This window comes from Apteryx mantelli, chromosome 3, assembly GCF_036417845.1.
Source record: "Apteryx mantelli isolate bAptMan1 chromosome 3, bAptMan1.hap1, whole genome shotgun sequence".
Lineage (NCBI taxonomy): Eukaryota > Metazoa > Chordata > Aves > Apterygiformes > Apterygidae > Apteryx > Apteryx mantelli.
The window spans coordinates 43045757-43068956 of NC_089980.1; the positions used below are offsets into that span (position 1 = coordinate 43045757).

Sequence of the window (23200 nt, forward strand, 5' to 3'; positions counted from 1 at the left end):
CTGAGCATGGAGATGGATAGAGCGTGCAGCCCTATGGGTCTGGTCACGTGTGGGGCAGTGGAATTGCAACATTTGAGTTTCCAAGAGCAAGGGAAGAGTATTTCCTCAAAAAAAACAGAGGAAACCTTCACCACAACCCCAGGGACTGAGAGAACACTGCCTTGCTGTGGATAACCTTCTGTATTTTCACAGGGCAAGAAACCCTCAGAATATTTTCACTTTTCCCATCCAAGCATCTCAGGGAGTTTGGCTTAGCTCAGCTTTTCAAATGACTTGGTACAACAGACGCTTGCTCTCTTCTCAAGAACTGTGGTGGAGGATCAGAAAGCAAGGTGCAGAGAGTCAGCTATTTTTGCAGGATCACACACCCTAAACAGCAATGTAAACCTGGTTACCAGTCTGTCATCCCATATTACTGGGATCCCTGTGATAAGCTCAATAGCAAGAAAAAAAATACCCAGATATTAACCTTCACGGACCTTTCTCCCACTGAACGCATTCCTGGTTAAAAATATAGAACTGTTGCTTGCTCATTTTCTCAAACACTGACAAAACAAACTTAGTTCTCCAATTCAAAAAGATAAAGGGTATGATATGGAAATAATCACCACCAAGCTATTTAAAAAAATCTCGGGTATATAATTTTATGGGTTCTGCATCTAATATTGTTTAGAGATTGCTAGAGAATGCAATTAAATCTGTATGGCTTTTACAGTTCCAGTTGAAGGCAGTGGTTTATTTTGGTTTTAACTAATGCAAAGTTAACCCTCTCAGCAGCTCACTGTCACAGTGGCTCAAGGTCCGCTGTCCCATTATCAAAAACATTGCTCTTTCCCTCCTACCCATCCCTCTGTCAAGGCAGAGATATGTAGCACCTTTGCAAGTTGCTAGATTTTTCATCAGCATTTATGACACATTCGAGAATGAAGCATACAAGAGAAATTCTACCACTGAAGCTCATTTGCTGGAAATTTCCTCTGTTTTCCTTCCAAACGTTAAATAAAAGACAAGGTCCAGGTTTACCTTGGCATAAGACAATGACGTGGGTGTATCACATTTGGATAGGACAGAACCCACACACCAATATCTTTGTGGTACTGCAGTATATACAGCAGAGTTGACACTTATTTATTTGGATGCAGTGTGGCATTTTACAGCCAGCATATAAAGTTATACTTTCCAGAGTTCAGCCCACACAGCTGCCAAGGGTTATATTCCAAGGGCTTGATTTGTCAAAAACAAGACAGGAACAATGTTGCATAAAGGATAACATCTTAACTCAGCCTAATATGGAGAAATGTTAAAAACAACAACAACAAAAAGTCGTAAGCCAAAAGGAAGAAGTGTACTCAGGTGCTACCCATGGATCCCATTCTGGCCATGCAAAACAGGCATAAGTAACACAGGCCCACAAATAAGGACCAAACCAACTTGCCTGAAGTTTTAGTTCACATTGGATGATCTTCATGTTATTTCATCCAAAATTTGATGGGAAGATCTTGCAGTCCATGGACACTGGGATCAACAAGCCATATAAGCTGGAAGAGCCAAAGTCTGACACTGCACCCCACAGCAACAGCATCCTCAGAGCTGGGTTCCTGGGCAGAGGGAAACAGCGGGGATCCAGAGGACATTGCCACCTCCAGAGACCATCCAGAACATGAAACTCCCCTCTCATGTCCTTTTCCTTCCACTTTTTCCTGTCTTAAACAGGATACAGAAAAGTTTGACTTCCCTACCCAGAGTTGCTGCTTCTGCTGTACTGCTGAAAGCCTCTAACTGGACAGGCAAAATTGAAAGCATCATCCTAACTTGCCAATAGTCTGTATTTGTGAGGTCTCAGAGTAGCTAACAAGACTGTGTGCTATGCTTGGCTTTCTGCAGAAGTGACACAAGCAAGAATCAACACCAGATATGAGAGCTACAATGCTTGTTTGGATCCCTGTGCAGTTTTATGATGACTTTTATTTGTGGAGGCCAATTCAGCCTCTTTGAAGGCAAAAATAAAACAGCAGCAGCTCCAACTCAAAACCTAAACTTTCCAACTTTTCCTTCCCTGAGGACAGTTATCACCATCTTCAATAAAATTACAATCAGACAGTATTCACCTATAAAGACATCTTTAGTTTTAGGTTGCAGGAATGAAAGCTATTAAAAACAGAAACACTCATTAAAACATTAAGTGATTTTAATTTTTTCCTCACTACTTTTTCCTGTATCTTTAATACGAGACTGATGCTTTTTAAAGATTTCCATAGGACTAGGCAGGCCAAAGACTTTGAACCCAAGATCCCAAACAATTCCTGGCTGTTCAGTGTTTCACAGTAACAATGTTATGCTACCACATTTTTTTTCCTGATTTGACAGGATCATAAAATACTCCTCCTCCTCCCCCCCATTTCCACAGGGGGAAGTAACTGTCAAACTTATCTAGAATGGGCTTACTTCCCAGTTTTTCTATAGTCCCTCTCTGCCAGGGAAACAGATTACAGAAATACAGGCAAGTCAAATCAAATCACAGACTTCCCTTTCTCCGAGACTGCAAAGCAAATTATGAACCACACTATTACCATAGGAATCAGATCAGACCTTTCACCTATCTGGATTAGTCTACCACAATGCCTCTTTCAAAAAGTAAGATAAGGAGATAAGTAAGATAAGGAGATAAGGAAAAGTAAGATAAGTTTGTTCATGTTGGAAACACAGCAGAATAAAAACATTACGGGAGATGCTAAATGTTACAGCAAGCGAATGGGTGACCAAAATAAAAACAGATTTTATGAGTTCTGGTCCTGTTTCTCTTCTTATTCTAATGTGTCCAAGGAGATGACTATAATATCAGTTGTCTGAAGTTAGTACCAGGACAGCTGCATGGACAGAAGATACAGACCTTTATAAAATAAAAAATTCTTCTGCCTCTTTGAACTTAACTATGAGTCCTACAACTTCTTCTGGAATTTCCATATTGGGAGATATGAGATCAAATTCCATAAGATTAAATTCAATAGCAATGCACAGTATTTAAAATTTATAAACAGCATTATTGAATCAGTATGAATTATAGAAGAAAAAATTTTATGATTTGTTGGGGATGAAGAGGGGATAAAAAGAAGAAAAGATTTAGCTACAGTACAGAAGTAAACATTTTCTAATTGTCATTAAGATTATGTTTTAAACAGTAGTAATTTTATATTATGATACTATTCAAATGATAGATTTGACTGGCATTGCCCATTCCAACAGCATTACACCAGACAGAAAGCCATTTTCTACATCCTAAGTATTTATGCTGATTCTTTTCAGTATAAATTTGATGATTTAGAACTAATTTGACAATTTAACTCAGCTCCAATATTGAATCCAGCTTGTTAGAATCAAATCCTATTTTGTGATACTGTATGCTTAATCCTGAGAGCTCACTTCAGTAATCCCTTTTTTTGATCTCAGAGGGTTCTGCAGTTTAAGAATTTTAATTAAAACCAGTACTGAAACACGTTTCTTTCAACAGTCAACATTGGGCCAAATTATCAAGTCTCTTAGACAAACAAACAGCAATTTCCTCAATTCTCTCTGCCCACTCATTTTGCTTCTTATCTAATCAAAATATTAGGTAGCTTCCAACCCACTTCAGTAGCCTGCACACATCAGCTCGCTGTTCTCCCAATTCCTCTGCATTCTTACCTCAGCTGCATTCACACAGTTGCATTAACCTTGCATATGCAGTGTTCAGACACTAATACTCAGCCCCTGCTCTGCCCAGAGGTCCTGGCACTGGATGCACAGGTTGAACCACCAGCTGAGGCTCTATGCAGAGGTCCTGCAAGGCAATTCAGAGCACTGACCGTGCTTCTGCCTCCCAGCAGTAGCGCAGCAGAGGAACCTGCATGCAAGGAGTAACATCCAGTTCTTCCAAAGCTTATCCCTACCCCATTCGCAGGCCACTTCCTAGCAGGTTTTGATCTCTGTCAGAAGGAGCCTCGTGGCATCATTTTTCTGATATTCAGGAAATTGGTAGATTTTCCTTTTTCAGGATCCTTACTGGCCCTGATCTTACAGCTTTACTTCTGGTAGATAGCACAGCCTTCAGCTCTGCAAGTCTGCTGTGGCAACAGCTTAATACAACGATGTGGTCACAACTCTCCACAGAAATAAGTCTCCCTCTCCCTCAGTCCCTCTTTCCTTCCCAAGTCATCTGTGTTTCTACAGAGGTGAATGGAGCTAAAAAGCTTCCGTGGTTTAAGCTATGGAAGTGAACTGTGACCACGTTAATGTTAACGCTGAGTGGACAGACGCTTCCCCCATTTCTTTGGGGAGATGGTCAAAAGAAAGAGGAAATGTGTCAGAAGACAGCAACAAAGAAAGACAGACATGTAGGCAGTAAGCGCAATGGTGTTCAGAAAGCAATATGACAAGATGTGACAAGCCCTAAGAGCAGGGTGGAACATCTTGATAGCTGGGGGGAGCAGAGTTGCTCAAGAAAATTGTCCAGCCTGGACAAATGGAAACACAGAAGAGCGAGCTGCCCCTCAGGCTGAATCTCTAACCTTTACCAAAACAAATAGTTTAAGTCGCACACAAAGCTTTCCCTCCCTCATCTCCAATTTTCAAAGCACTGAGGGAAGCAGTGACCATGCAGTAATAACCACTCACAGCTGAAAATGGATAGGTCACCTAAAGAAATTAAAATCATTCCATTAGTTCCATGTTAGTAGTTTCACAGCCACATATTTCCCATCTGACATTAACCTTAAATCAAGCGGCACTTGTAGGAACAGAGTTGCTTCGCAGAGAAGAAGCTAGAGAAAAAATTTGGAAAGTTAAATAGCAGCAACTTTATTACAGGACACATTGTCTTTTCCTCCCTGCACAAGGGAGGCCACCTTCAGGCTCAGCTGATGGAGGGATATGTAGAGCAAAGGCCCAGTCCCACAGAGAAGATAACACTGTGGAGGGACTGGGAAAAAAGGAGGTAATCAGCTGCAGTTGCTTGGACTGCTAGAGCATGTTTACAGGCAAGGGGGAAGGGACCCCAGAAAGGTAGCGATCGCTAATGCCATGGTCCAAAAGCCCCAGTGGCTAAGCACCATCTAACCTAAGCACCAGGTTATTAACGCGCCATCTGGTATCGTCTGATAAGCTGCTGGGACATCCCAAGATCATGGTGTAACCTATACAAACCACACTGGGGGAGCATGCCAGAAGACAGCCATGAGACTAGTAGCATGGCCAAGGACAATGCAGAGAATCCAGTAGTACCAGATGCTTTTTTTTGAAAAAAGCATCAAGAAGGGCTGAAAATCATCCATGCTCTTCCTTTACACACCAGGACTTGTGGGTGTTTCTGAAGTGAAAGGGGGAGGATACGGGGAAGCAGGACGGAAAGTCCTTCAGTGATCTCAAGTTGTGAAGAATCACAAGTGCTGGGAAAGGTCAGAGCTCAACTAACGTTGCCACAGGACATGGAGTGTGCCCCAGGGGAAGCAAAGCTGCTTGGTGCATTATTTTACTCCCCAAATAAGAAATGCCCTCACTGCATCAAGTGAAGACTGTTCACCACCCAATTCAGGTCTGGATGAAGCCCTACTGCAATCAGTCATGAACCTATTGGCACCTCCAACAGTGGTGTCACTCGTTGCTCACGCTATCTTAATCATTTGCTTGTAAAGTACAGCGAATATTCAAACTGCTATAAAGTCCCTGCCACAGGGACAAGGGGTCCAGTTTGCAAGGAGTATATACAGACTGTGATAACATTAACCCCAAATGTCAATCTCTATTGTCTGAAAGGGTAGAAGTTATAATGCATGTACATTAAGATTGTGATGATGTTAAAAGTAGAGTTTCAAATGAATGTATATTCAAGCAGTTCTTAAATATATGATTTGCAGATGTGAGGGGTGGAATGTATTGGGCATAAACAGCAGGGTTTTGGTAGCCGTGGGCTACAGGGCGCCCTGTGTGGGAGAAAGCCATGAAACACCCTGGGCTGGTCACAGCCAGCTCTAAAACAGATGAAAACAGTGCACTGCATGCCAAAACTTTTACCAGAGGACCATATGGTGCTGCTCAAAACTATTCAAGAAAAGTCAGTAACCAGACACTGAAGGAGGAATGTGAGGATGCACTAAAGGAGAAACAGGAGAAGATACAAAAAGAAAAGATGCGAGGAGACACAGAAGACAAGCAAGAGGCAACACAAAAAGGAGGAAGGGGGACATTGTTGGGGACACGCTCTTGGAAGGAGGCACTCTGGGCCAGAGGAGGTGTGCCCGAGGGGACTGCGGCCCATGGAGAACCTACACCAGCACAGAGGAGGATGAGTAAAAAGTCAGGAGCAGCAGAAAGAAGCCGTTGTGCACTGACCCCAACCTCCTGTGCCACCCGCCACCTTGCTGAAACAGTTTGGAGGGACTGAGTGTAACACAAGGTGAAAACAAGGGAGTTGAGACTAGGAAGGGGAAGGAGAAGTCAAGTCCAATTGTTCATCATCTTTGTTTCTCAATACCTGAATCAGTAATTACAAGTTTATGTTAATTCACAATAAGTTTATTGAAATTCCCCAAGTTGAAATTGTTTTGCCTGCAACAGCACCTTGAGGCCAGAAGAAAACATGATGATAATCTCATCAGCCTCCTGCATAACAGGATCACAGAACAGTCGAGGTTGGAAGGGACCTTTAGAGATCAGCTGGTCCAATCCCTCTGCTCAAGCAGGGTCACCTACAGTGCATTGCCCTGGAATCTGTCCAGATGGCTTCTGGATATCTCCAAGGATGAAGACTCCACAACCTCTCTGGGCAACCTGTTCCAGAGCTCAGTCACCCTCACAGTAAAAAAGCTTTTCCTCATGTTCAGATGGAACTTCCTGTGTTTCAGTTTGTGCCTGTTGCCTCTCATCCTATCGCTGGGCACCACAGAGAAGAGTCTGGCCCCACCCTCTTGACACCCTCCCTTAAGATACTTATACACATTGCTAATTCCCCCTCACTCAGTCTTCTCCTCTCCAGGCTAAACAGGCCCAGATCCCTCAGCCTTTCCTCATCTGAGGGGTGCTCCAGTCCCTTAATCATCTTAGTAGCCCTCTGCTGGACTCACTCCAGTAGCTCCATGTCTCTCTCGTATTGGGGAGCCCAGAACTGGACGCAGTACTCCAGATGTAGCCTCAGCAGGGCTGAGTAGAGGGGGAGAGTCACCTCCCTCGACCTGCTGGCAACACTCTTCCTAATGCAACCCAGGATACCATTGGCCTTCTTTGCTGCAAGGCCACATTACTGGTTCATGGTCAATTTGTCCATCAGGACCCACAGGTCCTCCTCTGCAAAGCTGCTCTGCTGCTGGTCAGCCCCCAGCCTGTACTGGTGCCTGGGGTTGTACCTCCCCAGATGCAGGACTTGGCACTTCCCCTTCTTGAACTTCACAAGGTTCCTCTCTGCCCCTTTCTCCAGCCTGTCTAGGTCCAGAATAACATCTTCTAGAGCCTCACAGTAACTTCTGCAATCTCACACGTTAGTCTAACCATGGATTGCCATTCAGACACACATCTAATCCTGACTTGAAGACTTCAAGTGATAGAGAATCCATTACACCCTTAGGCAAGCCCCTAGTATGGTTAATTACCCTCAGTATTGAATTTGTAGCTTATGTCTGGTCCAAGTTGACTTAATCATGCAAGTAAGTTTCCCTAAAAGAAATTACCTTACAAAACATGAAGTATATCACAGTAGTTTTGATTAACACATGGGACTGATGTCATAAAAAACACACCACATTCAGTTTTCCCTAGATATCAGGTTGATTAGTATTAGTTAAATTAGATCTTTTTCAGCCTTTTGATAATAGTGTATTGGATGAATTACTAGTGAAGTCAAATGTCAATTGAGTCTTTCAAAATATTGCTACACACAGTACCATGATAACAAAGTATTATAATACTACTAATCTTTCCGGATGCTGTGGTGCAGAGGTTTTCCATTCTCCCTCATTAAACACCCAATTAATCTGATCTCTTTGGAGGCCAGAATTTCTCTTATAAGCCAGGAAAATCCACACCAAGGTATCACATGCTGTTGTCTCCAGTGCTGGTGATAAGACTGACACCTACTCCACCCTCAGGCCCATGGGGTACAGCAATTTTCTATCCCATCTTATTCCCCGTTGAGGGCACACAGCTCCCTCACTCTGCCCTGGCATTCTGTACAGGGGAGGCCTGATGCCTCCTCTCCACCACTGCTAGGGTTCAATTGGTTTCTGACAGCAGAGTCTGTGTTGTCCTTAGCCTCATCAGCCACAGACTTCTCAGGCACTTTCATCTTCATTAGCAATTTTTAAACTGTTGATTTGTACTTGTTTCCATCAGCTTCCTTACCTGTTTGTTATATATCACTGCTGGAGTTACCTTTAGCTGCCACTTCCACTTCTGCAAGAATGGCTTAAGTTATTGCAAAAGACTACACAGCTGAAAATATTGGAGATATTATTAGCATCCTTAAACACCTCAAAAATAAAAGTGTTTGTACTTTTATGCAGTAAGTTTTTCCTGTAACATTTTTAGTCTTTCAGCTTTGCAGTTCAGATGGCAGCTTACATTTCTTTCCATTTTTCCCAGTTAAAAGAGGGAATGTATTGGGTGAACAAGTCAAATTCTGTAAATGGAAGTGCTGCAGTATCAGGCCTGTGTATCATGTCTGGTTCTAGAGACTGGTAAAAGCTTTCATGCCTGACTACCTCCCCCCCAAAAATAAGTCAGCTCTTCACAGCTAGTAAAGTAGCACACTGATGTACTACAGTCAAAAGTCCCTCTTCCACATCAGGTGATTTTTCACCTTAGTAGCATAGATTTTGAGGACAGAAAACTTACACCTATAAGTTTAAAATTGCTTAATTAACCACCATATGCGTAAGAGTACTGCTCAAACATCATACCAGCCACATATTCACACGTGCACACAGCTTCTTGCACCCTTTCAAAGCACCCAGAGAATACAGCAGAGCTGTTCGCAGTGCTCGGTATCTCATTCTGGACATCAGGCTTAGTTGCTGCCATATATATTCCTACAGAGCTCTCCCTTGACTTTCTTCTTTCTTGTTCTCCCTCTTATTGAGGATATGTGGAATCTAGGAAGACAAGACTCAAAGCACGGGACCTAAAGTGGATGCACCAGTTTGCAAGCGTTAATTCTTCCCGTTGTCACCTTCTAGCCTTAATTACTGGGTTCTGCCCAGATTTATCTGTCAGCCTTATCATCCTCCTTTGTTGCACAAACACCCACATACAATATTTAAATTCATTTTTACTTTGTACACTGAGATGCAGCAAATCTCAGCCTCAATTTATTTCTCCAAAGCTATCAGAGATGCTCTTGCAGTTTTATTAGAAGAGCATCTTTTCAAAGAAACTCCCATATTACTCTGTCACGCTTAGTTCTCAACACACTGAAAGCAAAACACCAACATTCCTAGACTTTTTCAAAAAACTGCTTCATCACTAAGAAGTAAAATCACAGATTTTAAACCCTACAAAGGCCAAGTCAGTAGATCACTGATATTCAGGACTGATACAAGGTATACAGATCTCTCAGAATATGTTGCAATTAAGATTTATACCTAGTGAGACAAACTTAGAAACTATGTGTAGAAAGAATAAGTGATAAGTAGAAAGGAAAGGTCAGCTATGATTATCTTCTTAAAGCCCATTCCAAAATCATGATAGAAATAGCAGATACAGGAAAAACTTTGTGTTCCAACAACCTTCTCTTCAGGTCCTTCTTAGGTACATCATCCTCCTTTATGAGGATCAGGATTTATTCATACCTTGTGAATAAGTCTTTGTGCATGTAAACCTGTCTCAACATTCTTTGCACAGTTTCCAGTTTTAAAATGAACAAGTCATGAATTCATTGAAGTTTCACCCTTTGCACTTCCCATCTCTAAGATGAAGACTCCTTTAACTATATAGACTCAGTTGTCAGAAGAAAAATGTTTTTATTAGCTTAAAAAAAAGAAAAAATGCAAACACCCATGGTCATCACTAAATCTGTGGTGCCTCGGTCAAGTACAGGACCTCACTAAGCTAACTACGATATAAGCAAGTGTTTGAGGTGAGGCCGGGGGAAGGGAGGGGGAACCGACAAACGAAAATCCACACACCAGCTCACAGCCTTAATTGGAGTTGTTCAGAAGTGTCCCTTCTATGGGGTTCAAGGAAACATCATCACCAAAAGAGCAGCAGGTCACTCCAGGGAGAACAGGCAGCAAGAAGGCAGGACTTGAGGACAGTCTTGGCCAGGACTGAGACAGGGTGGCAGGAGGAGCCCGTTAGGTGAGCAGCCTGGGCAGTCCTCCTACCAGCTGGACAAACGCATGGCAGCCTGGCCAGCCCGTCTGCTTTGTTTCTACCAAAACTTTAATGGAAGGGACACTAATCTGCAAAACATTGCTGCCAGATTAGTTGGCCCAGAAACAGTGAAAAAGCAAGGTGGCACCAGGGCAGAAGCAAAGACTGATGAGAGGGGAAAGAAGCCTAAAGAGATAGTGATTTTGTCAAGACCAAAGTAGGCTGACACTCTCCATCCCTAGCTCTTCAAATAGTTTATTTTCCAGTTTGCATCGTAAAACACCCAAAGGAAAAACAAGCATTATAAAATAAGCACAAAGGAGCTTGCTCACAATGGTACTGGAAGTTGAATATTTCTATGTCGGCTGCCTGTCACTCCATACTTGACAGTATTCCAGATTTGCTACTACAAAACTATCATCTTCTCATTTCCCAGTGAGCCAGTCTGCTGCCTTGCTGCCTTTCAAGAAACACTTTTCTTCTGTGCTGATCCCAGCTGTCCATTGAGCAGGATACAGACAGTTTGAACAACATAATAAATCTGTTTATTTCCAGACTTTAATTTTGCTCCAAATATTTCCAGCATGACAAAAATAGTGGGAAGAAGAAAGAGCAAGAACAGCCATAAATTTTTTAAAAAGGCCATAAAGTAGAGTCAGCATAAAGATCATCATCTCAGATGTGATTTGGGGACAAGAGAAAGCATTTGGAATTCAGGACTTCTATGTATGTTCTCTTCCCAGCACAGTAACTGGAAATTTATCTTCTCTAGATGGGCTGGTACACTGGTGCTCACTCGCTTTCTCCCCTCCCCCTCAGAGGTGGAGGCAGAGTCATGAAATACCTGGAGATATTAATTTTAAGTTGTATTTAAGCTTTATGCCAAACAACTCAGACAGAATGGAAAAGCCAAGATTAAAGAGCACCATAAATCCTTCTACTGAAGATCAGCTACAGAGTATATTTTCAGAGACAACAGGGGACAGCACACTGCAAAGGTTAAAGCCAGGCTATGAACCAAGTTGCTGAACCTGAACTCTGGAGAGTTCAGGAGAACTCTACAAGCAAGGGGCAATACAAGAGAAAGATGAAGAAAACTAAGTATTTAAAGGTTGAGCAAGTAGAGAGTTAGCCTTATGAACTCTAAAGGATGTTTACACTAGACTTGTCCTCTCAATATTCCAGCCTTTAACCTCACTAAACAGAACTTGTAGCACCAACTGACAGCATATTTCATTGTTAAGTGCCTCCTGGCTCTAAGAAGTATACTGTTTAATAGTACAAATGGGGTTGTTGATTAAGATGTCTACTCTGCAGCTGCAATTTCCCCCTCCCCATTAATTATACAGCAACAGAAGATGTTTTCAGGAAAACACAGCCCTTCAACTCTGACTCAAAATAAAAAGGGCTTAGTATTCTACTGCCTTCTGTAACTATTACAGGTATTTCCAAGACACCTGTCACATTAGTTTCGAAGCACCCTGCCTTGTTAAATGAAGTGGGTACTCAAGAAAGCTCATCACCCTCTCTCCCTCCCCAAAACAGGTATTTAGGGGATGTCATCTTATTGCATGAATTACAGTCATATGTACATACATGCATGTGGTCATCCTACACTATCAATAATGGTGAGAGTGTCATCTTCCCATTTCTACTTCCTATGCAAAAATGCAAGAAAATACTGTAACCCATCTCAATTCAATAGCTAAACATATGTCCATGGGAATGTTAATCACCTAACTCAATCTCTCTGAAGTGAGAGTAGGATATTAAAACTTTGGGTTTTGCCTTGACAGTCTAGTACAGGAAGATCAGAAGTTGCAGACACACCCTCAAGCCCAAACTTAGAGATTTGTCATCAATCATCCACCAGATGTGCCTTCAGACCTACACAACCATAATGACATATTCAACACAATCCCTCAAACACCTTTGTTTCTTTTCTCATTGTAACTATTTCATCCCTTATTCCTAGAAGGAGGCCTTTTGCCATCCAACAGCAGGTACCAATTAAGACCAGATAAATAGAAAACCCCAGCAGAACGGACAGCAGCTCTGTGAGTGAGCCACAGATTTCAGGCTGGCTAGACTCCTGGCCAACAGCAACCACTGCCTTGGACAGCAGTGATCCTTTGATTGCTGAAACCAACCACAAACACCACAGCAACAAAGCGGACCAAGTTTTGGTTAGCCATCTTCTCTTCCTTCCTTTCCCACAGAGAGGAGTCAGGGCCTTGTTCCCAGATAACCCCCCAAACGCTTCTCGCAGATGAAAGCAGGTTCTTCCCATCCACCCTCACATAGACACTTCAGGCTTTTGTTAAAATAAACCTTTATATCCTGACTAAGGCACAAGAGTTTCTCCTCAAAACACTAAAGTCAGCATTATCTCCCCTCTGGGAGAAGAAAGAGGGTCCTGGAAGACCACCACAAAGGTCCAAACAAGACATGTTCCTACTTGGAAAGCCCATGGCACTTTTTTGTCAAAAACAGGCAAAAGTAGTTAGTTAAGACTGCACTAACTCAAGGTTTCTTTTGCAAAAAGTTATCAGTCCACAACTCTGATAGTTTTCTCTAGAGCTAACATGTAGGGGAAGGGATTAATCCATGGAATCTCTCGCCCATTTCACCACTGATATACACTGCTTCATCCCTGGTGTGATCACCTGAACTGCCAATCTGATTCCAATCTGGTGATTATAAATCAATTTTCAGAAGACACATTAGAGCTTTGCATCTTGAAAAATTTTTGAATGGTGAAATATGATATGCAAATTCAGCCTCCAAATACCAACATTAATTAAGAATGCTGAAGGGGGGGAGGAAATAAGAGGGAAGAAAGACTGTTGTAATCTTGTTGGAGTTGTTAGAGGATGTCCCAACACTCAGTTACTGTAAACAGAAAGGAAGAAGGAAGACAAAACAGGAAATATAGAACTCTTCAGCTTCTAAATGACCCATCTCCATGGGGAGATGGATACTATCTAATGGTACAAGCAAAAAATAGGAAATATATGCATTAAGAATTTTCCATCACATTCCAACCCTGAGACACCCATGTATCTCAGACATCAAAACAAATAAGAATTCAAGAGATACAATTTCAAATTACATCCTCATTTCCTGTGATTTACAACCACCTTTATTATTGCAAGGTCATTAAACTTAAAAATTTCAAGCTGTAAAGTTAACATTCTTTTCTCCTTACATCTCATTAGTAATAGAATCAGTTTTATTCTAGAGAGCTTTAATAACCTCATTCATTACCACCAGGTGCCTCAGTCCCCAAAGAGCAATGAACAAATTTAGGACATGCTGAACTATTCTCCAAATATTTTCTAATTTATGAAGGCTTATCCCTTTAGCTAACTAACATTAGTTGTCCCTGAAAGCCCATAGGGCAACTAAGCTATAAGAGACTGGATACAGGTTTTAGAAAAGTTTCCCACGTCAACTGTCACCTAGATTCAACTAACAGACAGCACAAGAGTGCCAGGATCCAGACTGTTAAAGTAATTTCTGCATCCATCGCAACACTAAATGTGTTGAAACCTGGTTTTCTGAAAGACTCTTTGTTTTTGACCACCTTTATGCCCAAGTGTTTTCTGCACCATCTCTGTGATGCTTCATACTTTATCTAAAGTAATCATATGCATTAACAATTTGGGGCTTTTTGGAAGAAGTCCACAACAAATACAGCTTCATTTATTTTATATGCAATTTATAACCATGTAGTGTCACTGTAAACAGCATATAGTAACTTACTTCCTGTTAGATCTTTTTCAGGGAACACTTTGCTTGCAGTGTCAGAGTTTAAAAGGAACAGATTTTTAAGTTATTTTTAGAATGATGCATTTCAAATAGTACTGGATAAATTTGTTTTCTTAGCTAAGAAATGGTAAATGAAAAGGGCAATAAATTAGAGGACATCACAGTATCTAACAAAAGCAAAGGCCAACAGCTATTTCAAATAATTTGAGTCCAATACCTACCTTGTTTTTATCCCTTAAGATGGGAAAACTAAAAAGCCTCATCCATGGTGTATAATTAGCATTGTACAGTGGAGTATTTTTATTTAGGAAAAGCAGGACTGAAGGAGGAAGAGGGGGACTGGCCTAACAGGAGAGCATTGATCCAGTTATATAGGGCTGTATCTATACACTAACCGATGCACAGCTGTACCAATAGGCGTAGCACTTCTCTAGGTAACTTGCCTGGAAGTTGTAGGTTCTTCAAGGTCTGGCTCTTTCCGCAACAATAGGAAACTTGCTCACCTCACATGAGGTTACAACATACTAGGTAGGCTGCTGCATTCCTAGATGTTGGTGTTTGCTTTAAACCTTGCACTTCCTAATCACTCCATCTACTGAATCTGTGGCGAGATCTCAGCAATTGCAGGGCCATAGATGACTAGCCATACCCTCCCACTCGCTATCTTCCTTATACACAGTGATAGCAAACTTCAGAGAAGAAGAAAATGGATGCTCTACAATGCTATGGAAACTGAGTTTTGTTTTAGGATTTTTTTTTCTTTTGGGGGTGGAGGGAGGGGGTCAATGCCCATCACAGTAACAAAGTAGTCCTTTGACTTATTTGCTGTAAGAGCCTCACACAATACTGAGTCCCATTTGCTACAGTTAAGCACTGCACCCAGTCACCCTACAAAATTAATACAGTCCAAATAGACCTGTTTTCTGAACACTGTGTACAGAAACTAAGAAAAACTTTCTGAACTGAGGAAAGTGGTGGGCAAATGCAACACTTGACTCATAATCAGGCCACATTAAAAGCAAAACAACTTAGCTGCAAAGAGCTGAGCCGCAATGAACAACTGGCATATGATCCAAGCAGAAAAATAATTTTCAGTTTTCAGAACAAAAGAGCATGTAAGGATGAAAAACAGCATCCAGGAGACTGTCAATACCATGAGCAATCTGCAGCAAGCTAAATATGCAGTACTAGATCTCAGTACTATGCTGTTAGTAGGCTTGAGGCTGAAAGACAAAGACTTGCTTCACAATAGTATTGTTACTGTAGGCCATAATGACCTAAAGATACAGGGTTTGTGAAAAGATGTGATCTATTCCATCTTCCACCTCCAGCCCTCAGCTTATGAGTTCATCTGAAAGACCTGCAGAACCATATGTTCTTCTTCAGGTCTGAAGTAGAAGCAAACTCTAGAGAAGCAAACAGACAGTTTATTATTTCCTCACAACTCAGAGCAACTGATGGAAAACACAGCTGATATCTACAGAGCAAAAAGGGAATGGAAATATTAGCAAGTGGAAGGACAAGGCAGTCATTCCCTATGGGAAAGATCAGGTAGACATTTGTTGCTATCAGAATACAGAGGGAAAGGGAGGTGCTGCACATCCAGAAACATCCCTGAGTCTGCAATTTTAAGAGGCACAACTCCCACACTCCTTTGGAAAGTGTTTTGTGTGCCTCCCTTGATTAGCATGGCTCAGCAGAGTGCTATAGCTGTTTACAGTGTCAGCTACCACTCTGCAACTTGTCTCAACACATGAGACATACTCACGAGTAGTCAGACCACTGTACCAAGAACCCCAGGGAAACACCTATTACAGACAGAGCCAGAGCACTCAGGAGGCAGCTCTTGTGGTGTTGAGCTCTGTTCTGGCTGCATTTTCCTTGTCCATGTGTAGGAGCAAGTGGCACTCTAAACTGGTCATACACCAGAGCATGCTTTTGTATCAGCATGATGATGGCTCCACAAGCCTGCGCCAGGTTTCAGAGAGACACTTAAAGCAAAAGTCTCTCAGGGCAGAGACTCTCATTTAGAGAAAGGCATATACAAGAGCACTGTTTTCCCTCCAGCTTAATCTTTAGACATTTAAGGTACGTCACTGAGGTGTTTTGGTTGACCTGAAGCTAGGCCCTTCAGTGGGGCTCAGTTTTCAGACTGATGCGCTGAGCAGCACCAGAACAGTAGGTGCCAGAGAGGAGACCAAAGTGCCCCAGTCAGAACTGGGACAGCCTGGAAAATGGCAAGACTTCAGAGGCTGTCCACGTGCAAACTTCAAAGATTGTCACACACACATACGTCCATGCACATGCCTCTTCTGTTTGCCCTTGAAGACATTACATCTAACAAACCGGCAAGAACAGGGCTTTGTGAAAAATAAAATAAAGCAGTGCAGTTATGCTAAGGGGGTGGGCAGGGAGGGGGGAGAAATCAACCCGAACAAATGGTAAGTGGCATGAGTACATGAGCAGACAACATGCCCCAAGCCTAACAAAGTTACCTGGCAAACTAAATCACACTCACCTGACCTTTAAAGAAGGGGGAGGTAGGGAAGAAGGCAGGACAACAGGAGAGCCACGTCCTCCTGTAACATTTGCAAAAGGTTCCTCCACACAGATCTTGAATCTTCAGCTATTCCCAACGTACAGCTGGAAACCCGGCTCACTTTGAACTCCTCCCCTAGCACAGCAGATAGCATAGCAAGGAAACGGCAGCAGCAAACAAGAGCTAGAACTACACATCAAATACAACAAGAATCGAAGTTTCAAAACTTGACTTGAAGACATTAAAGAACTGGGAGCAGGGAAGTGCATAAGGGAGACAAGACAAGAACAGAATAAGGGAATGCAGATGAGCTCAAGAGATGGAAGAGCACAAGAAGGAGGCAGAAAAATATGGGAATGAGGAAAGCCAGCATAAAACAATTCAGGAAGAAGATGGAGAAAGGGTGAGCTAACAATGGAAATGCAATCAATTGCAAGAAAAATAGCAGGCGATACCAGACAGCAGCAAGATGGCAATCTGTTAACAATCAATTATAATGAAACAATAATAAGATATAGTCAATACAGCCACTAGCTGGAGAAACTATTCTTTTCTACATCTGTAAGCTACAATTTCTCTACCCAGTTGCATTTTTAATTGTTCATCCAATTAAATAAGTTTGCACTGATTCTACACATAGCTGCAGTATTCATGAGACCATTAAAAAGTCATACTTGAACTTGGTGCAGGGGGAAGGGCTGCTTCCACATAAGCATTTGGGAAAGAGATTCTTATGATATTGTATCGGCACTTACTAAGCTGAAGCAATTTATTCACTTACATTGGGGATGGGGGGGGGGAAAATGTGGTTCTGTAAGAAAATAGGGCCAGAAAAATTCTTAAGGGGAAGATAATCAGTGAAAATCCACTCCTGTTGTCCTCCATGGAGAGTTTTGCCACGATGGATCCCAGGGACACACTACTGCAAGACTTACTGAAATCCCGATGGAAATGCAGAGTGTTTCCCTTTGCACAGCTCCACGTTCATGGCAGTAAGAGCAGAATCATCTACAATAGCAGAAGAGATGAACTTTCTACACTTACAAAACATGCAGATGATGCTGTTGTGTCTTTGCCTGTCCATTTTCCTTTTATCCATGGAGATTCATGGCACATTTCATAAGCTCCTTCACATTCACACCAAGTGATCACTGGAATGCAGCGGATCATAGGCTGCTGCAGTTACAATTTATAAACATCTGTTTCCAGTACCGAGTCAAAAGAGGTATCACAGAACACTATTCAGCCACTAGGGGCAAACCTATTTGCACCTATCATAATTTGACATTTCCTGCATTGTATACACCTTGATGACATTTGAAAGGGCTACCTGCCATCAGGCAGGTTACATACCCCTATACACTGTTTACCTTATCCCTCTTCTGATGGGAAGCATCTGGGATGCAAGCATTAAATTTGGTCTTTTCCTGGGTAGCTAGCTTAGGAAGAGTTGCTTTAATTAAAGAAGTTCCTGTTTTAACTCAGCCTCACAAGAAAACAACATTGTAAGGCTTAAATAGAAGGTCTCTTATCTATTGTCCAGACATCTTTCATCATAACAAAGAGATGTTTTGCTGTTGTGTAGTTACCCTTGTTAAGATACAAACTAATAGAGCTAGTACATTGCTTCAAGGAAACTCAAGCAGACAACCTTGGCTATAATACATACACCGGTTTACCACAGAGAAAGAAATAGAGAAGCTTTTATTAAGAGAAGCTGAATACCAAGATAATAGTTTTCATTTCACTACAGCATTGCAGAAGGAAACATACAGTTTTCCAAAGGACAGCTCGAGTTATAAACTAATGAAGGTCCGGTGATGTCAGAGATAACAGCTCCTGCTGGTACATCCTCTCAAGTAGCTGGCTATCCATCAACACAGCAAATTAAAGCTCAATTTAGTTTGCCAGGCTAACAGGAACAGGATATGATATAATACCTTTAAAAATCTCTTTGACAACCAGTATACAACTCTCTATGCTTTCTGCATCAGACTCAGTGTCACTGAAGCATATAGCAGCTAAAACTACAACTTTTGGAGCGCAGGAGTTTGCTGTGGTGAAGGAAGGGAAGAACTGTGGGGAAGGAGGGAAAGATTTGACAACAGCCTGTGGCAAGTTCACTAGTTTGAACTTGCCTGGACAAGACACTGGAACTTTATACCATTGCAAAGGGACAATTCCTTGCTCTGCTGTGTGAAACGCAGTGCTTTCCTTCAGTCCTTGGAGATCCCATATCCCTGGCTCTTTAAGCAACTTTGCCTGAAATGTTTTTTCTATACAGCTAGGTCTAGATATTGTAACAAGCAATTAAGTATCTTCTTCTTAGCTTGTATAATCAGATTTGCTGTGTTAGGCCATCTGGTTTTACAGCACATGCACTGTCACTAGCTTTACAGAGTTTCCAAAAAATTACAGTTGTTTCTGCAAAAAAATCACTTTCTGAATAAAAAAAGGTTTTAGCCTTCATTTGGAACACTGATTTAATCTGTATTAAGATGATTATATTATTAAGTGATTTACAGTTTCACACCACACCGATATAGCCACGAATTTAAAGAGCCTGCAAATAATAAGTTTTGAAGAACCTGGCCACATTCCCAGGAAAGGGGCCCGTTACCTAGAAGCTGGCCAAGTATCATCTGACAGTAACTAGAGCAAGGTAGCACACTGTCAGAGACCTTGCCCATTTACCCTTTTCTCCATTTGCTTTGTATATCACTGCTGGTATGTGCTGCTAATAATCACAGAGGAAGGATTAACAAGCTGAGACTGGTCTAGAATATTATGATATTGATAGTGCAGGCAACAGAAAGAAAATGAGCAGTGCGTGAGCCTCTCAAAGCAGGGGGAGAAAAAAGACAGACAGACAAAGAAAAACTTAGAACTTCCAGCCAACCTAAATATGGAGGGGATTTTGCCCAGGAAAAGACACAACTAGTGAAGATCCAGTCTGTCTGTGCTTCTGGATGGAGTCACTAGTTTCCAGATCACTTTTCTATTTGTTTTTCATCCAAGCTCCACAGAAGCCATCAGGTGCAAAAATGATTAAGGAACACATCTACAGGACAGTGGTAATCAAGAGCCTTAGTTAGTCTTCTCAGCATTAGGGCACGCAACAGAATACAGGAAATCAAAATAGTCACCAGTCCTGCAAGCCTGTATTGGTACATTCGAACACACCAGGATCTCTGCGCTGTCAAGGCCAGAGCCCAGCAGACAAATAAGGCATTTGAAACTCAAAAAATTGCATCTCTTCATCCTGGATTGTCAGGATTGAAAAACTGTACTCTCAGAAAAATACCTGATACTAGATATCCATGGTTAAAGAAGTAGACGTTGCAGAACTGGAAGCAGCCACAACAGTCTGCAGAAGGGCAAGCAAGTAGTAGTAACTACACACACCCCAAATATCATCCTGACCGTTGGTTTGGAGAACAGACTAGCAACTCTAAGCGAGCTTAAATATCCCATTAGTAATTAAGAAAGCACCAACAATATGTACATATGTAAATCCCCATACACCCTCACTCCAATACAAAACTTGATATCAATATGAGTACTTGTCTCTTTCCATACCAAAGCCCCTCAGGAATAAAAGCTGAGGAGAGTGCAACATCTGTAACCTTTCCATTGACTTCAACTGTTTGTACTTTCGCCCAGGAGTTTGTTAATCGCATTTTAGCCTTAGAAACAAAAATACTAGGGATAAGTTTGAAGAACAGAACCCTCGATTAAGAACTGTGGCACAGCTCCTGTCTGTTCTTCACCAATATTTAAACTAGTTTCTTCAAGACTATCTTATCAAAGCTTTGAGCACAAATACTATGCAAGAAACTGGAGTCTGAAATCCAAATCCCAGGTACATGCTGGGAACAAGCAGACAGCTGGTGTCAGCTCTGGGAGTAGCAGGACATTACTGCTCAAGGCCACGCAGGGAAAGGACACAGGCTTGTCATTAGTAATGAAATTCTGCAATGCAGCCATGTGCTACCAGCTTGTGGTCATTTTACTACCTTCCATGCAGTAAGGAAGGTCTAGCCACTTATTAAGCAATTTCCAGTCATCCTGTTTTTAAGATGACGGCAAGTATGCAGCACTAACTCAAATAAAAAACTCCAGACTTAAATTTTTTTCTTCTACATATGTTCTAGGGTTCCTCTTCTCCTTTCCCTGTCCTGTGCCCTCTCCCTTTTCTCACTTGTTCGAGGGGTTGGGGAGAGAAAGGTAATGCCAAAGTAAATAGTAGTCACAGCACCAGTAAACTATTTTCTCCCTCATCTCCCTGTCAGACCATTCTACCTATGCTCCTCTCCTCCACAAGACCTTGCAGGTGATGTGTTATCACCCAGCATTATATCAGAATTTGCTTTTTACTAGCCCCTAAGCAATGTCATTTTCACTTTAAGTATTTCCTTTAACATCATTCTAAACTGAACCTGAGAAAAGACTCCCAGCTGCAGAAGTCCAATATTTCTGTACACCTAGGATCAAGCAGAACATTTTGTATATTTTCTCAGCATACAACAAGCAAAACTGCAGCACTGCTCTAAACAAGTTGTCAGATAAGACCCTCTAGTGTCAGAACAGTCTATAAAAGCACATGATGCATTGCAAGACTGAAGTCAAAGGCCAATCATGGAGCTGAGACCAGAGAAACTCCTCTTTCTTCTCCCCTCACTTTCACATTCGGCCAAAGGAGACCCATCTGCTACGGAAAAGGTGCTTCACTTTGTTTCTCTGCCTCACCAGTTTGCCCAGCACTGGGACAAGGTCTCAGCTTCATCTACCGCATAGGTAGCACTAGTTCCTTGCTCTGGTACCACACACAAAAACACACACTTGCTAGTGGCACCGCCAAACACAGCCCTGAAGTTAAGAGAAAGTTTTGGGACTCCGACTGACTACAGCAAGCAAACACTACTCATCTCCACCACTCACCTACAGTAATTTAGGTTGGAAAGGACTTCAGGAGGTCACCTGGTTCTGCTCCCCCAGTTGCTCAGGCCTTGTCCCATCAAACAGTGAACACTGCCAAGGATGGAGATTTCTCACCCTTTCTGGGCCCCTGCCTCAATGCTTGACCACCCTCATGATACAAAGATTTTTCCTAATATCTAGCTGGAATTTTCCTTGATGTAACTTGTGCCTGTTGCCCCTCTAACAAGGCCATAATGACCATAATAAGGAAATCCTAAAACAACCAAAAAACCCCACAAGCTAAAAACCAAGGAGACCCTGCAGACTTGGACCTAGCTGGGAGCTAAACCAATTATTCTTATTACAGTTGTTTGATTCAAAGAGCCACAAATGCTTTCAGCACCTGAGAAGAAGCACCACGACCAGCAACCTTGCTCCATTATCACCATCACTGTCCCCCTCCTCATCTCAGCAGCCCTCACCTTACCTTACCTTACCTCTCCTGGCTACCCTGGCTCTTCCCAGGGCTTTCTTCAACCCCCCCAGGGGCTGCTCTCCCTTTCTTCTGTCACCCGAAACTCCCTGACCCCCACCGCCCTCCTGCACACACCAGTCCTGCTGGTCTCTCCTGAGGTCCCTTGAACTGTGGTTAGCCTCCTTCATCCCTCACCTTTCTTCTAACCCACCTCCTCCCCCGACCACCTCCCCTTACTCTTCCCAAGATGTTTTACTGCCTTTCCAGGTCCGCACAGCACAGCCCCTGCCCGAGCAGCCTCCCGAGCCTGCGGCCGCTCCGGGCAAGTGCGGGAAGCGCCTCAGCACGGCTGGCAGCTTCCCAGCGCCCACGGAGATGCATAACAGCAGGAAAACCCGACAGCCCCACTCGTTCCACCTTGCTTCTGCCGGAGGAGGCATTTGTGTGATTTGACCGAAGCGCCAGTGAAGCAGCACTGAATCAAGCCGCGCGGGGCAGATTTAAGAAGATTTTAGCCATCATGCTCTGGCGTGTCACAAGTCTCAGCATCTCCCGCTCACTTTCAGGGAAGGGATCTCCCCCCCTCCCCCCCACAACTACTGCGTCCCAACCTGGTTCACTCTCCTTCACAGCCTGCTCTAAAATTCACTTCCACTGCTGCAGTCCCACCCCGTTTCTCACTGCACTAAATTCAGTCGACAAGTTTATTAGTCCGTGGGCGAGGGGAGAAAGAGTTACCTGGCGGATAGTGCCACAGCAGCCACAGTGTCTTCACGCGTTTTCTCTTTCATCCGAATCTCATCTTTCAACCAAATCTCTAACAGACCCCCGCCCGCTGCCCCTGGCACCCGCACGAGCCCGAGGTGGAGGAAGGCGCAACGCGCTCAACCCCCCCGGCAGCGCCCGCGCCGCCCCCGGCCATCCCGCCGCAAGTTCCCGTGCCGGACTGCCGGTCCCGAGCGGCGGCGCGGCCCGGGCGCCCCGCGCAGCCCCAGCCTCCCGCCCAGCACTCACCGGCCCCGTGGCGACGGTCCTCCCCGCCGCCGCCAGCAGGGCGAGGGCGAAGCGCAGCGGCACCGCCGGCGGCGGGGAGAAGGGCATGGCCGGGCCGGAGGCGCGGGGGGGGGGGGGGGGGGGAGGCCGGGCCGGGCGCGGCGGCAGCG

The 23200-nt window shown here is 43.2% G+C and overlaps 1 protein-coding gene across 1 annotated transcript in view; it reads right to left on the minus strand.

Moving 5' to 3' along the window:
* GLP1R (glucagon like peptide 1 receptor) overlaps positions 1-22838 on the minus strand; it is an 83976-nt gene extending 61138 nt beyond the window's left edge. Inside the window, exon 1 of the mRNA XM_067293188.1 lies at positions 22776-22838. The gene's annotated coding sequence lies outside the window, so the exon portion shown is untranslated. The remainder of the gene's footprint in view (positions 1-22775) is intronic.
* Positions 22839-23200: the final 362 nt, after the last annotated feature.